This window comes from Cheilinus undulatus, linkage group 22 (assembly GCF_018320785.1).
Source record: "Cheilinus undulatus linkage group 22, ASM1832078v1, whole genome shotgun sequence".
Taxonomy (NCBI): domain Eukaryota; kingdom Metazoa; phylum Chordata; class Actinopteri; order Labriformes; family Labridae; genus Cheilinus; species Cheilinus undulatus.
In genome coordinates this window covers 11,803,191-11,821,890 of record NC_054886.1, presented here as the reverse complement: position 1 = coordinate 11,821,890, position 18,700 = coordinate 11,803,191, and positions in this window count along the sequence as shown.

Below are 18,700 nucleotides of genomic sequence, written 5' to 3'. Positions count from 1 at the left end.
CATGCAGAAATCTTTATTTTGAAAGGGGAAATACACAGGAAGTTAGCTGAAAGGATTCAGAAACTCTCCTTCCTCAGTATAAAAGTGCAAGTGAAGGTTGATACCAGGTTTGTAAAGGCGACATGGCTTTGGTTACTTTAGATAAGAAATGCAACCCCAATCCTAAAAAAGTTGGTGCGCTATATAAAATGTAAATAACAGAGTGTGATGATATGCAAATGTAATGTTCTCTAAACTCAGACAGTTTACCATTTCATGAAATATGAGCTCATTTTGAATTTGATGGCAGTAACACATATCAAAAAAGTAGGGACAGGGCCATGTTTACCATTGTGTAGCACAATGTTTATCACTGTAAACATTTGGGAAGTGAGGAGACCACTTGTTGGAGTTTTTGGAGAGGAATGTTGTCCCATTCTTGTCTGATATATGATTCTAGCTGCTCAACAGTTTTGGGTCTTCTTTGCAAGATGTTTTGTTGAATGATGCGCTAAATATTTTAAATTGATGGAAGGTCTAAACTGCAGTTCAGCACCATTGCTCTTCTACTAAGTCATGCTGTTGTGCTTGATATGGTATGTAGGTGCTTGAAATATGCAAAGCCTTCCATAATAGAGATGTTTTTGGATGGGATTTCATCCAAAGAATTTCACATTTTAATCAATCTGACCACAGAACAGTTTTCCAGTTTGCCTCAGTACATTGTAAATGAGCTTTGGCCCAGAGAAGATGATGGCATTTCTGGATCTTGTTCACATATGGCTTCCGCTTTGCATTATACAGCGTTAACTTGTTAATGAACTGTGTTAACACACGGTGATTTCTGGAAGTGTTCCTGAGCCCATGCAGTTATTTCCAGTACAGAAGCATCAAATTCAAAGTGAACTATATTTTTCATGAAATGGTAAGATATCTCAGCCTCAACATCTGATTTTGTTTATGTTCCAATGTGAATGAAATATGGGCTTACAAGTTTTGCAAATAATATCACTCTGCTTCTGTTTACATTTTACTCAACGCCCCATTTTTTTGGAATCAGATTTTAAAATTGGAAGCAGGGAAACATGTTGACTGTTGTACGTCTTTTTCACACATACACCCCTGAAAAATTCCAAACATGCCAATAACATGCTAACATGCTGTTATTCCTGACTTTTATCCATTCACACATGCATCTCACAGCAGCAGATTTTACTTAAATGATGATGTGTGAGTGTGGGTGGGTATGGGGGTGTCTCAAATCTACACCATCGCTAATGAAGTGACCTATGCACGATTCTCCACTCACATGATACTCAGAAGTTTGAGTTTTAGGCCGTTTCCTGGTCCCACTGCTTCAATTCCTGAGTTGATTGTCCTGAAAGATTTCCGTAAAACACTAATATGTCCTGGTTTTGAACAGCTCCTCTTCACAATTTTAACCAAATGAAATATCAAAACAATACAACACAGATGCTTATAACACTGATTTGTCTGCACATGTCAATAATGTCTTTGCAAAGGCTTTCGCTGTTTTATCAGTAGAAAAACATCACTGACATCACAAGTGAAATTGATTTAAGCGTACATGCGTCACTCAGTCTCAGCTTGCGGCTGTTGCTGACAAGACCTACCATGGAACGCCTGCTAGGCTAGCTGTCACGATGAAAATGAAGTCAGCAAGAGCACCAGGGGAGTCAGAGTCCTTTGAAAAGTACCAAGTAATGAATATGGTGCCTTTTGCACACACTGCAAGTGCCCATTTGCAGTCGCCCGCGGTTCAAATGTCTCCATACATAACCATATTAAAACAAGCAAACACAACTGGCTGATGAAGGCAGAATGAAGTTATGTTGTGACTGACTCAGAGGTAAAGAGTGTTGAAAACCAAGTAAAGCAAACAAATATGTTTGATAGCATTAGCTGTACTTTAATGATACCTGATTGGTTATCATGCACAGATACCACATTTTTCTAGACAAGTATGAGTACGACTTAGATTTTGGTACTCAATGATAAGTGAACTTCATGATACCACAAATGTTCTTAAAGTTAATTTGAAAGTTAATTTTATTTTCTCCATATCTTCTTCGCCCATCCACTTGGCAATTTATTAGTGTATAGTTTTCATGTTCCTGTACTTTTGCCATCCTCATTTACATTAAAACATAACTAAAGTGCAGACATGTCTCCAACTTAGACTACATACTTATGTAACAAGGGACTAACATCATGCTATTATATTATAACACAGAGTATAGAATCTGCAATGTTTTATGAGTAGTAATAAGAGTACTTAGACTTAATATCAGCACAAATTCAGTTCTGGTATTGGTTCCTGCTCATCCCTAGTTTTCAGACTTTTTTTTTTTGTTCTTTCTACATGAAATTTGGTCCAAGCTCTTTCTAGATTTACAGTGTTCATTATCTTTGTTGTCGCTTCTCAGCAGGCAAATTCAAAAACATTACCACATTCAAATGAGATTTTGGTTTCCCCCTCCACATGTGATATCAAAAGAACAAGGCCACCATGGGAGTATTGTCTACTTTTAAGTTTTGGGAGCTTTTCAATGGAATAAGTCACCCTTGAGGATTACCAGGCAAGTTGTTTCTCAGTCTTTATTGGCTATAAGCTATCAACTAACCAAGATATAACAGCTGAACCAGTGGTTTTCAACCTTTTTTTTTTTTTTTTTTTTTTTGTTTATTTTTGCAAGCCAAAATTTCAAGGCACACCATATCCTTAAAAATGCCTCTTTAAAACAGGTTAAAGTAACTTAAATTGTTGTATTGTTGTAATTGTAGGAATCTCTAGGGCACACTAACACTGTGCTCAAGGCACCCCACTGCCTCGCCACACCATTTGGGAAACTCAGAGCTAAAACCATTACTTTGCCACATTTTAATTTTCAGAGAACAGGATTGCGATAAGTATCTTTTTTTGACAGCAACGGCATAATTTCAGAAGGCATTTAATAAATAGGTAGCATTATAAAGCTGGTAGCGGACATTTTCCAAGTATTGGAATTAAAGAACTTAGCTTCAGAGAACACACTCACAGCTCTACACATGCCTTTTTTAACATTAACTTGTGAGCCACACACTCTCCTACAACCCCTATAACATTATCAATTATGGTTGGACTGCTTTCAAGTGGTGGAGTGGTAGAATGATACGTGGGTGCACAAAGTGTACTGATCTGAAACACATGTACTCTATATGTTAAATTTAAGGTTTGAGGTTAATTCAATCCACACGCCTGTCATTTCATTGTGTAATGAAAGGTATACTTGTCATACTTCCACGGAAACAGGGGCACTGGACTCTTTTAGTGGACACAGTTTCATGTTTCAGTCTTCATGTCTTTCCTCAGACTCTTCACATTCAGAGCATTGTGAAATATGGATTTGCACAAGTTAAGGTTTTTAATCATTCACACTTTACTGCTACTAAATCATGGCTCATTAAGAAAGCATTGTGTATCATCATGATATAGTCATTATCACAATGCAGCTTTAATTGTCCGCAGTTAATTTCGCTTTTGTTGGCTAATCAGTTTATACTAAGAAAAGCTCTGCCTGCAGCAAAACATGATTTTATGCTTCAGTTAGCTATAGTGGTTTACAGTACAGTGTTATACATTATGACAATTCCTCTGTTCTTTGGCAATTATAAACATCAATGCTGTGGTTTTTAGTAAGATAATCAGTTGAAAAAAACACGTGATCTATTAATTTAATGATCATTATAGACTAAATTAGTTTATTTGAAAATAAGTCTTGGTGATGAGACGTAATCTGTGAGGATATGACATAACTATGAGTGAAAGAGTGGATATGTCTCTAAGTGGAATATGGCTTTGATTCCAACATTATATCTGGCCTTTAGAAAGGCATGAATCACTCATTGTACATGTCTGAGATTCTTACGCATTTTGTGTAGGCTTCTTGTAGTTTTATAAATAGGCAATGGCCCTTTGAATAAAAAGGAAGGTTGTTTTGCTATAAACTTAGCTCTTTACAGGGTAAGTGCCTCTAAGTTAAAGGAAATGAAATGGGAGCACTGGTTTTACTTCTCCATTTTCAAAAATATTCCCATCCACACATCTTAGGATATTAGAAAAAAAAACATTGCAAAACATTACAGACTCAGCAACATTTCATACTGAAAATGGTCAAAGATATAGTCCAGGATTAAATTATGTATTAGTTAAGTGAACAGCTTAGCTTTGTTAGCTTTAGCTTGAGCTAACTTCAATATGACAGGTATGTAGCTACGTTGCCATGCAAGCCAATGTAGCTACATGAGGTTTAGCTTAAGCAACATGAACTTTAGCAAACAAAGCTAAAGCTAACGTAGGTAACATAGCGCTTTTGGTAGCTATATTAACTTTAGCTAACTTGTTTAGCTTTGGAAAACATAGCATAAGCATTGTAGCTTTGTTATCTTTAGCTATATTTTCTATGTAGATAACGTAACTGTGTAGCTAGTTATGTCAGTTTTAGTTAACCTTTTAGCTTTGATAAACATAGCATAAATGTATGTAGCTTTGTTATCTTTAGCTACATTAGCTATGTAGGTAACATAGCTGTGTATCTACCTATGTTAATGTTAGTCAACTTTTTAGTTCGGTAGCATAGCTTGCATGGTATTCAGCTTTGTTTTCTTTAGCTATGTTAGCTATGTAGCTTATATCTAGTTATGTTTGCTGCATTCCTGTAAATGGACTGTTTATTTGGCTTTATGAAGTATTTTTAATTGGGTTTTCAGGATGGGTTTTAGACTTCGTAACCTTTACCTCAACCCTTGCCCTAACCCTAACTGCAAGTTTGATTTTATTTTGAAAGTTTTAGCATGTAATTCTGTCCTGATAGGCAGCATCTCGCAGTAGTTTGCAAGAGGGTGTGTTGGAGTGCTGCAGTCTGCATCAAGACTGTCACAGGAAAATCAGCAGCATGGCTATACAGTATAAGAATTTTCTTGCCATTCTTCTGGCCCACCTTTGCATGCTGCTACATTAGCAAAGCTAAAATCAGCTGGTGAATACTTTCATTTGCAGAGCCCTGCTTGTCGTCATTGCCTCCCTTATGAGCAGCTGGTAACAAAAGTGAAGAAACGACATACTTTCAGTAGCCGTTCCAGTTCATCCCAATGTTCTTGATGGAGCTGAAGTCAGGGCTCTGTGCGGGCCAGTCAAGTTCTTCCACATTGAATTCATCAAAGCATGTCTCTGTTGCTATGGGCACTGGGGCACAGTCATGTAGCGTTGTCCAAAATGTGTTGGTATGCTGAAGCATTAGGATTACTCTCAACTGGAGATAAGGGGCCTAGCCCAAACCCTGAAAAAAGATACCATTATCCCTCCTCCACCAAACTTCACAGTTGGCACAATGCAGTCAGGCCAGATAACGTTCTTCCAGCATTTATTAAACTAGACTTACCCATCTAACTGCCAGACAGAGAGGCGTGATTCATAACTCCACATAACACGTTTCCACTGCTCCACAGTCCAGTGTTGGTGCGCTTTACACCACTCCACCTGACGCTTGGCGTTGGGCCTGGTGATTTGAGACTTGCATGCAGCAGCTCAGCCGTGTAAACCAATTCCATGAAGTTCCTGCAGTTCAATTTATGTGCTTACATTAATGCCAGTGGAAGTTCAGAACTCTTCAGCTATGGAATCAGAAGAGTGTTGGTGACTTTAATGCTCCATGCACTTAAGCAGTTTTTGACCCTACAAATGGAGACTGGATAGGATAGGTGCTTGATTTTACACACCTGTGGCAACAGGTATGATTGAAAAACCTGTGCTTGATATTTAACAGGTGTGGCCATATACTTTTGTCCATATAGTGTGAGTCAAGTTTTCAGCATTTCTGATGTCCCTGCCCTTTGTTATTTTCTGTTGTGTGCTTCAACTTAGCCATCATCCTGATTTCTCTATTACAGCACTTTTATAATGCTGTGTTGCAACACCAGTTCATTGGCATCACCTTTGACCTGTTCTGTGTCAGCTGAGCATTGAGAGGGATATGTGAGTGGTACTAACATACAGGCTAAATTAAAGCAAGATTTAGCCTAATGTTTTCACTTACTACCCATGGTACTCTACAGCAGTGGTGCTCAAATAGTGTGGCAAGCCACACTTGTGTTCCTTGAGCCAAGTCTTGGTGTGCCATATTAATCTGTACAACTATACATAATACTGCAACTACACAATGACTTAAGCTCAGTCAGCACCACTTTGTCGAGAACATGCATGATTTGTGGTCATAAATAGTTACTCTTTATTAGCAGCTGTAAATTTGCACTAATTGCTGTTTTTCATATGTGGCTGTTCTAGGAAAGAGGAGCTGGGGTGGAGGAGGGTTGTAAAAAGTGGCTTGCAGAGGGAGCAGCAAAGCATAGCCAGGTTTGAGCAGTTTAAATATGGCAGCATGAGTGCGATTAGACAATAGCGTGCTTAAAAGCAAACCAGCTGGTCGTCAGCTGATGAGGTCTCCCAGGAGATCAGCTGATCTTAACTATATAGCAGTGCTGGACACTGTGGCCTGGCTGAACTAACACTATATGCTCATTTTACTGTAACATTTTTAATAGGCAGTTTTATATAGATATGGATTTGGTATGCTTTGAAATTTTGGCTTGATCTTAAGTGTGCCTTAAGCAAAAAAAAAAAAAAAAGCTTGAAAATCACTGCTATACAGATTTCAGGCCCTTGGTTATTGTCTAGTTGCCCTAATAAGCTAACCAATCCTTGGTGTCTCAGCTAATTAAGAAGAGAGGTTTTATTTTCATTTTTGGATGTTAAAATAAATCATTTTATGCCCCATTTAAGCATCCTATTCAACCTTATGTCTCCATCAGCCTGAATTAACCCTTATTTTGCGTGCCCTCAGGACATCTGTTAACCTGCCAATCATAGAGAGCGTATTAAAAGATAATTATGCAGCTTACTTTTGTTACAATTATTAGGTCAGGTGCCTCTTTCTCTGCTCCATGCCTCTGTTTATCTTTCCAAAGAGTGGTAATCCATCCCTTTTAAGATTGTATTTGTGTTGTATTATTGAGAGATGAGAGGCAGGAAATTGGATGGAGAGGCTCAACATGGTACAAAACAAACTACATTTTCAGCCCAGATGAGCGTACACGGTATCTACATTAGTCGATTTACCCTCCTCACTGCCTTAATCCTCCCTCCTCATCTGTCCCATCCCACCGACTTTCCCCCTTTTTTTTTCAATCATTGTCTTTCTTCCCCAATGCCTCCACTCTTGTTCTCTTATTCTTGTCAGTCTGCGTTTATCCTTCTGTTTCTCCCCGCTCTCTCTGTTTCAGTTCTGCCTGCCGTTCCATCTTCCTCCTCTTTCCTCCCTCCTTGTATATCTGGGTTGCTTACTGAACTAGTTCATGCATAGCTTGCTAGCTGATGGCGTCATTGCCCCTGTTTAATTGATGTTGTTTGATAGAAACAAGCTGTCTGTTGAAGTCAGTCAGGTGGGAAGAAAATCTTAAGAGCCTGACCAGGATTTTAAAAGGAAAGGTTAACTTTTGAGGTTCACTGTGATTTCCCATTTAGAGTTTTCATTGAGAGATTAAAGGCAAGTTTTAAGGCCTCAAACTGTGCATTTCTTTCCACTATCTCAACTTTTTCTCTATCTTGATAGCATTTTTTTTTTGCAAACTTGGGAAAGTGCTGTTACATGCTGCTCCTGAGGGAGACGCACAATTACATTACCAAACCAGTGCATTCTAATGAGTACGTACGCTGACTGCTGGCTCCAGCTAGTCCCAGTCAGCAGAACAGAAATGGGATAAGTAACTGTAGCATTAGCATAACAATACAAATCTGCATAAAATAATAAAATAACGGCCGTGATAGATGGCCATCATTACAGGGAAAGGAGTTGGAACACGTTTGCCAATAACCCAGTGTATTTTTCATCCTCCTCCTGTCCGTCAAAGCCCATTATCTTACCCACTCCAACTCCATCCATGCAGTCCAGTCTCTTGCTGCATTTCCATCAAGGAAAAATGATTACAAAATGCATCAACTGAATTACAAAGTGCTAATTTTTGATGTTAATTTATGATGTGTTTATAAAAGAATAAGACGTGTGATTGTAGTTTTCACATGCATGCATGTGTTGTGTGGGGCGATATGAATCACAGTGAAAGGTCAGTATTGCTCGAGGGGAGAAGAAACAGAGGAGACAGAAGTGATGAATTGCACTTTGGAACCATTTTCTTTGCAACACCCCAGGACAGGTTATATTGAACTGTGTGAATGTGTGCATTAGACAAAGACACTGCTCAGGTGCAGGCATACATGTGTAGGTAGGGATGCTACAGTGCCTCACAGTGCAGTTAAATCAATGCAAAACAATAGGTGATTCAAATTGATTGGAAAAATTATGTACTGAAATACTCTTTTTTTAACGAGCAGGTGCTTGATGTCAAAGAGATGCATACAGACAGACCTTGAGGAATCTTGTTTTGGGGGGGGGGGTCAGATTCAACATGACTCAAACAGATTGTCAGATACTGATGAGCGATGCAAATACTAAAAACAACATGCAGAATATAAAACAACCCCACCATGAAGCTTGAGACACCGAAGTGTGTTGATAACATGATCAGTGTATTTTAAGATCAACAGATTTTTTATTTTGAAATGAAAATTCCAAAATCAAGAAACAAGGTGGTTCCCACTTACTTTTTATGTAAGAATGCAAATGCTGAAAACATGCACTTGGCCCTTTAAGGCAGTTCGATATCAAATTGAGAAATAAATGAAAAAAAGGTGTTTCTTCTTGCGTTTCTTGTGTTTTGTTTTCCAAAATAAATGAAGAAAATAATACTGAATATTTAAAGGAATAACATATTGTTTGAGCCAGACTGTTCTCCTGTCTGCTTGTAAAATGATCTGCATAACTCTAGCAGAGATGAGGTTAGTTAGCAGGAGGAGCGTGTGTGCGTGAAAGAGAGCACAAGCTGTTAGGTAGGTTAAATCTGTAACTCTTCAGTGTATGCCAGGGGGAGTTTTTTCAATAAACACAGCACCTAGTTAAAAAAGCTCAGCTGTGCTTGGTGCTGATGATAACATTCAGACTCATGTTTGCTGGAGCTGCAGAACAGCCTTCATCTTTGCTCAAACAACCAAACTATGCATCAAATCATTACTTAAAAATAAAACTCCAATGTAGAGCAGAACTGGGTCAAGCTTAGAATATGTACATACATGCTTTATAAATGCACACTGTTTGATAAAAATACTAGAAGAGCACTCAGAGAAAGCAGACCTCCGCCATCAGCCCTATCTACCAATAGTGAAGAATCCTTTAAAAACATTCCTGGATCCAGACAGTGATCCGGATCACTCCCAAAAAGGGAGACACAGTGAGGCAAAGCATTGGCTTCGCTACGTGTGGATTGTCATGGCAGAAGCACCCACCATCTCACCGGAGGACTGAAAGTCATGGCAGAGGCTGAATATTCCTCTATTCCTCCCAGCATTGTGAGTATTCTCGCTACAGTTCGCTGTCTTTCTCTCTGTTACGCTCTGACTCGTCTCCTCGACTGGGCATGCATCTTACAAACTCTATAAACTCCAAAACTTTGAATAGAAACACACCAAAAACATGCTGCTGAGATGGAAGTTACTCATGTCCACCATCTCCTGGTGTAAAGTGGTAACAGCGCAGACCTCCGCCATTAGCCCAATCCCTCAATAGTAAAGAATCCTTTAAAAAATTCCTGGATCCAGACGGTGATCCAGATTAGTCCCAAAATGTAATCAGTTCTTTCTTATGCCATTTCTGACATTTCTGGAAAATTTCACGAGAATCTGATCATGACTTTTTGAGTTATGTTGCTAAAAAAAAAAACTAAAATAACAAATGAACAAACCCACCTGATCACATAACCTCCTTGGCAGAGGTAAAAATACTGCAAAAATGGCTCTACTCAAAGTTGCACAAAAACTGAAAAAACCAGGGAAGCTGGCTTCTCTTGGCTTCTTGGAGGAAATTCCACTTGACTTGTCATTTTGATATGCGATGGATTGTGGGCTGAGTGTTTCGTTAGACACCTATGGGTAGATAAGACTAAGTAATTTCATTTATCTGGCTTTAGACCATACACCTCTGACGTTCCCTCTTGCAGACCAATCTTTAGTTCACTGTCTAAGTCAGAATGGAAGTGCCGTAATTTGTCAGTACAACGTAATTCCAGTTTTAGATTTACTTAGAAATTCAACATTTACCATTAGCAAAGTCTGACATGTAAAGGAAATAACCACATTGTGTGATGGACTTAGCCACATTTCATAAATAAAACAGAGAAAAGTTTAGAGGTCTAAGGATAAAATTATGCATCAACCCATTTAGAAGTTGCTACATAAATGGCCCACTTTAGCTTCCTTAGCTTTAGATAAGGCTAACATAGCTAAGCTAGCTACATGACTAACATCTCTACAGAAGCCATATAGCTAGGTTAGCTTAGGCAGTGTGAGCTTTAGCAAACATAGCTAATGTAGCTACATAGATAACATACAGTAGTTACAAAGCTTACGTTGCTGCTTTGTAAGCTTAGGTTTAACTACTTTAGCTACATGTGCAACTACATCTTGTAATTAAGTTTTGCTGATCAGGTTTTTAATTCTTAACTTTTGGTATCCTTAACTTTACCTTAAACCTTAATGGAAGTTTAATCTTGTTTTATTGTGAAAGCTTTGTATTTCTATTCTGACAGATACAGCATCTCACATGTAAGAGGGGCCATCAGAGATGTATGGTCTGCAGCCATCATTTTACACCTGCATGCTCTGTGAAGAAATAAGCAGAGCCACAGTTATAGGTCTTGGTGTTTTCAGTATACCATTTACAGCATGAATGAAAAACCTCCAAAATGCACAAGCAAGTTGAGGATGTTTTCCCTTTTGTGGTGGCAACTGTACAGCACGATACTTCCTCCTTTGACTTCTAATCATGTGGCAACTTCTCCTTTGTTAGATTGTGTAGTGTCCACATTGTGCAGAAAATATAACAAATAGACAAGAAATGTTGTGGCGTGTGATTATGATGAAGCACCCATTAATTTGTTGTATGAATTCAGAGTCAGACGACGACTCGTGCAGACGTCATCTAACCTTTAGTACAAATGTTCAGTTTTACATTTCTATGAATTATAATCAGATCAGGGCAGGGATTGTGGTGATGTGTGCCTGAAGTGTGTGAGTGTGTCCTGTGGATCTGATTGGTTTCTCCCCCTAATTAATCAGCAGTTCCATTTCAACGCTGATCAATAACCCAGCAGCTTGATGGAGGTGGTCTATATCTCATTTGAATTTTACAGAGTGGGTGTGCATGCTTGCTCATAATGTAGCATCAGGAAATTCTGCTATAAAAGTATGTAACTGTTTAAAAACCTGTGTGTATGTTTCAGATGCTGCCCTATTTTCTGTGTTTGAGTGCCTGGTAAGCACGTAGCAATCAGGCCATGTTGTGATTGTTGACAAGCTAACAGCTAGAACACCACAGACAGATGCTTTGGTGCACTTAAACAGCCGGTAGTGCTGTGATATGCTGGGGTGGACAGCAACAATCAGCTAGTGGTGGTAGTGGCCTGTGTGTTGCGTGAGGTTTCATGTGTCAGGACATGACTATGGGGTTTTTGTACAAGCAGCCAAGAATGCACCATCCTGCATATTTTAGCTGGTTTCAGTGAGACGGTGTAATCTGGCTGCTCTGCTCGTCATTTCCCTTTCAAATTATCAAGGCTCATTTGCTCACAATCCTCCTCATCATCATTTAGTTGTGTTTCACAGCTCCCCTATGGACCATACTCAGCATGACTTACAATTGCTTCAGTGGGCCGACACAATGAGTCTGAGGCAGCTCATGAATAATCAGGAACCGACAAAGCTTTATAAGGTTAGAGATAAAGCAGAATGGCTTGATTAGTGGGCTTCTCTGTAATCACTTCCAATATTTGAGCTGGCTGCAGGAGGGCACGAGAGGATTCCAAAATGGGATTTGGGAGATCTGGCCTCCATTAGCCTTTATTTACTGAAGGTATTATCTGTTAACATATGAGCTCCTTTCCAGAAACACTACTACAAACTCGTAGCAGTCTGTGTTGGTCTTTGTGGTTAGATTTCAACTATGTGCTATGATTAGAAAAAAGCATTTAGATAACTATAAAGGTCTGGTCTCCTTATCTAGATTTCAAACACAACAACTTGGTCTTTAACTTCAAGATTTAACTCTGTGACAGAGAGAAAATATATACAGAGATATCCTGGAGTATTTCCTCTGTTTATGTTTGTATATGGAGTCAGGTGATATACATGAGGACAGTCAGCCTTTGACACAACAATCGGCACAAGAGATGCCCACTATATACACCTAATCATACTTTAAAGTCAGTGCAATGCAAAATAAGGTTTTTCTCAACTGGTCTGCCTGCAAAATACACTGCCTGGCCAAAAAAAAAGTCGTCACCAAAAAAAAGGTCACACACTCTAATATTTCGTTGGACCACTTTAGCTTTGATTACAGCACACATTCACTGTGGTATTGTTTCGATAAGCTTCTGCAATGTCACAAGATTTATTTCCATCCAGTGTTGCATTAAGTTTTCACCAAGATCTTGTATTGATGATGGGAGGGTCTGACCACTGCGCAAAGCCTTCTCCAGCACATCCCAAAGATTCTCAGTGGGGTTAAGATCTGGACTCTGGTGGCCAATCCATGTGTGAAAATGATGTCTCATGCTCCCTGAACCACTCTTTCACAATTTGAGCCCGATGAATCCTGGCATTGTCATCTTGGAATATGCCCGTTCCATTAGGGAAGAAAAAAATCCATTGATGGAATAACCTGGTCATTCAGTATCTTCTTCAGGTAGTCAGCTGACCTCATTCTTTGGGCACATAATGTTGCTGAACCTAGACCTGACCAACTGCAGCAACCCCAGATCACAGCACTGCCCCCACAGGCTTGTGCTATAGGCACTAGGCATGATGGGTGCATCACTTCACCTGCCTCTCTTCTTACCCTGATGCGCCCATCACTCTGGAACAGGGTCAATCTGGACTCATCACACCACATGACCTTCTTCCATTCCTCCAGAGTCCAATCTTTATGCTCCCTAGCAAACTGAAGCCTTTTTTTGCATGCCAATGATTTGACCCTTCTTAAACAACATCTTTTCAACGACCACAGGATGTGTCTTTCAACATGGTTGTTTAAGAAATGAGAAGTTACTCATTGCATCAGCTGGGGTTAAATAACTTGTTGCCAGCTGAAAGATAATCGCCCATGCAGCAGTTATCCAATAGGAGGCTTGTACCTATTTGCTTAGTTAAATCCAGGTGGCGACTTTTTTTTTGGCCAGGCAGTGTAGTTTGTGAATGAGCTGGTTCAAAGAGCTGGCTCTTTTATGTGAACAAAAAGATCCGGATCCCATTTGAGAGCCTTTTTATATCATTATAATTATTACTATTATTATTTTTATACTTTGTGTGTGTGTGTTTGTTATGTGACTGATAAGCAGAGATGATCTGTTCTGAGGAGACAGTATACTTCCAAAAATAATTACATGATATTTTCATGATTAAAAATAAAAAAATCAGCATAATTGTAGTAAAACACCAGCACAACATATGTTATGACATTGCTAAATTTGGCATGTCAAATGGAACCATTTGGTTTTAGGAACCAAAAGATCTGGCTCTTCTTGAGGAGCTGAGCCAAATGACATAGATCATAAGAACAGATGTAATTCCCATCACTACTGCAAAAGCACAAGAGCAGATGGATTGAATAGATCCATGTCTGTCGTCAGGGGGACCCAGAAATCTTGAGGGGTGTAGGTTCATTTAATTTTGTACAATGTATAACATACACTGAATGCATTTTTGCGAAGTGTAGAATCAAAATAAATAAGTTTAAAGTTGTTAAAGATCGCCCCTGTTCCTTCTGTGGTCTATTTTGGTGCTGGACAGTGGTTCAGTCCACTCCCCTTCCCTGTTGCTGGTTTGTTTCATCCTAAAATTGCTTCATCTCAGCCACGCGACACATGGACACTTTAAAACAGAGACGCTGATGAGAGAAGGTAGAGCTAAGTGAAGAGACAATGGAGCATATCTAGAGCATCAACTCTTAGAAAAACCTGTAAATATTAAATGAAACATAACTGTACACCTAATAAGACATTTATAATCCCTCATTCAGGGTTTTCTCCCCACCTCGCCAGCTAAAGTCAGTTGTGACTTGCCAAAAAACGTCACTAGCTCACTGTAATAAACCTTACTCAGAGCCGAGTGAATCTGGGCACTAGCTCGCCAACACGATCAACACTTTGTCAGAGGAAAAGGGCAGCAAATCTTCAAATTCTACATGGTAGTTTCACATCAGAATGCTTAGTGAAATATCTTATTCTGAAATGAGAAAGGCAAAAAGCTCCAGCTGCAGTGGTTGTTTGATACTGTTATGAATGCCTAGATTTGTTTATTTAATTTGGTGATGATGTAACAATACATATATCTAATATATAATAGTAAATTTAACTTAAATACAGTTATTTCATAAAGTTTAGGTAGTGCAGGAATAAAATAATACCAAACATGAGCATGGTATACATTTTCTGAGTGGTTTGTATTGTCAAAAGAAAATTATTAACAAAAAGACAAAATAGCCAGTAGACCTCTGAGGGTTAGATCCTGTTTGTTAGTGCTGTTTGGAGGGCGTGAAAAATAGCATATCAGTTTTATAATTTCTGGCACTGTTGGCTCTGGATTGGAAATTCACTTCTTTTAAAATTCTTATTTGATGAAATCCTTTCATAGCTGCATGGTGCTGTTGCCTCACAGCTGCCTAATCAGTCAGTCAACAGGAACTTTGATCCACATTTACAACAATTTTTTCAATACCAGCAACCATCTGAGTTATTTACCTCTTGAAAATTCCCATTATTGTGGTTTCAGCTCATTAAAATGATGCTTGTTGCATTATTTATGACTGACAAATCTTAATCTTTCTTTATCTGGCACAACAATCACAAACAACAATGACTGTTGGTTTGAAATTAAAAACACAACAGTATAAAGACTCCTGGTTCAAATCCCTGCCCTTGCAGGGGCCTTTTTTTGTGGCATTTGCATCCTGTACATGTGTGTGTTCCCTCCAGCTTCCTCCTACAGTCTTTAGACGTGCTCATTAGGTTAATAGTTGACTCTAAATTGCCCCCAGGTGTAAGTGTGACTGGTTGTTTGTCTCTATATGTCAGCCCTGTGATTGACTGTCGGCCTGTCCGTGATTTACCCCGCCTCTCCTCCGATATTCGCCGGGATTGGCTCCAGCCCCCTACAATCTTGTAAAGACAGCGGATGGAAAGTTGGAGAATTAGAAAAAAAAATAGAAAAAACCTTTAGCCTGAGAAAAGAAAAAGCAAGAAAATTAACAAGAGAAAGGTGGTCTTTTGTTTGAGTACACAAAATTGTACGGAGGATTAATGTGTCTTTTAAACACTGAATGTTAGCTGTCATTGACTAACCGTGCTGAAATCATCCTCCTGAAAATACTCATTTTCTTACCCTTGTAAGCTAAGCAACATTGATAAGAATTAAAGGTGAATGTAAAGATGATAAAGATATTGGTGTTTATTAATGGCAAAACTATTAAAAATAAGGCTCATAGTTCAAATCAGCCACGTTCAATGTCTAGCTCCCAAACTCTGCTGTTTTCCCTCCTCTGAGCCGAACATCAAAGCTTCACACATTCAGTGCCTATTAACCCTCCCCCATCACCTCCAAGTGAGTCTGCCTGCAACACAACCATATTGGCAAACAACCTCATTGATAGCTGCAGAAAAATGCGACATTTCTACCCAGTTTCTATGGCAATGGGGAAAAAAGTGGAGTCTTCTGTCTTCATACCACCATGTAACTAAATACGGTGACGTTTTCACTATAGGCGTCTTGAAAAGAGTTGGTGTAAAGCATTTCTACCTCAGGGGGTAATCGCTGCTCTTCATGAAATATTTAGCTCCTCTAGCTTTGGCTTGTAAAAAAACTGTGTTGTATTGAACCCTTGTGCTTTTCATATAATAGAGGGATTTAACTTTGTTTTGTGGGATTTTAATGTTGCTTATATGAACAACTTTATATAAAAGCTAAAAAAGGATTCATCAGCACCAGAAATTATTCAAACACAGCAGCCTGCACTTTTTTAAAGGAACAAGCAGTCCAAATAGGATTTTTTCCCTAAATACTTTCAAGCATCACTCACTTTATTATTCCAAGCAAGCAAACTGTCTTTAATTAGAGATGCATTCAAGGTGAACCCTGAACTCTCTCTGCTCTCTAAGCTCTCTTGCTGCTGATGCTGAAGTTATCCCTTAAAAATAAGGAAGAATACCAGACGAGAGATGTGACTCTCAGTAGCAAGTCTGTGATTTGTTTTTACTAGACCCATATGACAATTTAGACAATGCAGTGTGTTTTTTGTCACCATATTGTTTATTATGCAACAGCTGTGGGCGAATGTATAAAATACAGCACTTTCCTCAGCTACATGGGCAAAGTCAGAATGGACTGACTCACCAGAGTATAAATCCGCTTTTGTAACTGCCTCTATCTTTTTCTCACAAACTTTATTATTAATGATCTATTTTTTTCAGTTTTAAATATTGTGAAAAATATCTTGAATTTACCATATATTTCAACCTGTAAAAGACCATGTGTGAGATTTTAATAAGTCACATTTGTAGATCAGCTTGGCATGCATCAAATACTCTCACATAAAGCAGCTACAGTATGTGGTTTAGTTCAGTGAAGGATGAAAGTAACAAATATTACATGATAAGAGTGGAGGTAATAAAACTGACATGATCTGCTAATGACTGCAAAACTGTAAAAAGTAACAGTCACAAAAGTCAATTTCTCCCCAAAGAACACCTGAGCCATGGAATAAGCTTAAATACCTACACTTCGATATGATTACAAAGATCTAGTGACAAAATGAGTGAAGTTTTATGGTCAGAAAGATACGCCTTCTGCCTGAGATCCAGGATGCTTTTTTCAGCTGCTGTGGTCCGTGCCTCTGTGGGTCAGGAGTGTCTCTGTTGGGTTGGCTGCCTTAAATCACCTGGCTGAGCCTGGAGCTTCTCAGCTCTGAAAATTTATGATTAACAATTAATCAACAATCAGCGATATCAATTTTTTTTTAAAAAGGTAATGTAGTGAAGAAATAATACCCAAAAGTCTTTAAGAACTCACCATCCCTGCTGCTGAGACATTTAAGTGCAAAGTTGAGCGGAAATGCAGAGGTTATTCAAGCCAGATCTCACAAAAATGACATGTTGAAATTTTAAAAATTGACTTTTTGTATTTGTATTTATTTTTATTTGAAATATCAGGGTCAGAACATATTATTAAACACTTGTATGTAAATATGTAGGATTGTAGCCAGTGGCTAATTTCTGTCCTTTGACCCTAATTACATTTTACTTAATATTGATTTACTTCACAAATTTTCCCTTAATGTTTTAATTCAGGTGCATTTTTTTAAGCTGTATAGTCAAATTAAATACATTTTCATCGCCTTAATTTTTTATTATTCATTTACTTTTACCCTTGAGGCCACTTACCTTAGAGCTCGAGTATGTAACATTCAATGAGAACCGTGTATAATCAACTCTACTCCCCCTCCCTTCCTGTTCTTCTCCATGTTCGAGCTCTGTAGCTCCACCCCTCTTCTCACATACCTCCTCGCGAATGTGCATGTCCGCAGCATGAACAAATTCTACATGGGACCGAACACCGCTGGTAACTCCGCCGTTGTATCAACTTCTCACTGAGCTGAGGCGCAAGCGGACCTACTAAAGCGGCCAATAGGAACGCTCCCTCATGAGCGTGATTGGCTGCGAGTGCTAGCCTCCTCATTGGCTGGAGCAACGTCCCTTGCTGGTGTTCCTTAAGTGAGAGTGCAGCGCTAGGGGGCGTTGCAGAAGTGTGTTATTCTTTTAGATGGCCTCAATAACAAGATCCTGATGGGTTGTGTTGTTTTTGTGGACATAAGACGCTAAAAATAATTTGCTTACTGCAGCTTTAATTCATAAATTAAAATGTTTGTGCTGCTAATGATAAATGATGAGTGAAAAACAATCAAAGTTATTAAATCTGACAATATTTTCATCAAATTGCAACCATTTTTAACCAAATCAACAACAGCAAATTAATCAAATCAGTTTAGAATTATCACTTTGTTTTTTTTGTTTTTTTTTTGTTACTTTCACCCTTCATATAGTTCACCCTACATTTAACTTTTTTGGAGCATATAGGGAAATTAACATTTCATTCCCTATTTATGTGCCTAATTTATTACATTTTAAATATTATTAAAATACTGAGAGTTTTAGCATGCACAGAGCAAATATGACTTCAGAATAACCATGTTTTCATCAGCTGAAGTCAGACTAATTTTGACTCGATGCCTTTTAGTTAGCTTCAAGATGACAGCAGTCTCCCAAATGTCGGTGCACACGTAGATCCAAATTTATGTAACCTAAGCCCCAGTGGGATCATTACAGATTATAAAAATAAAAGCAGGATATTAGCGTTTCCTTTGTAATGTGCTGCAGGCTGTGACACCTGTCTTTCATTTTTCTGTAGAGCCACTTCTAACCAGCTGGATTTTTGAAGCTGCCTTTGAAATGC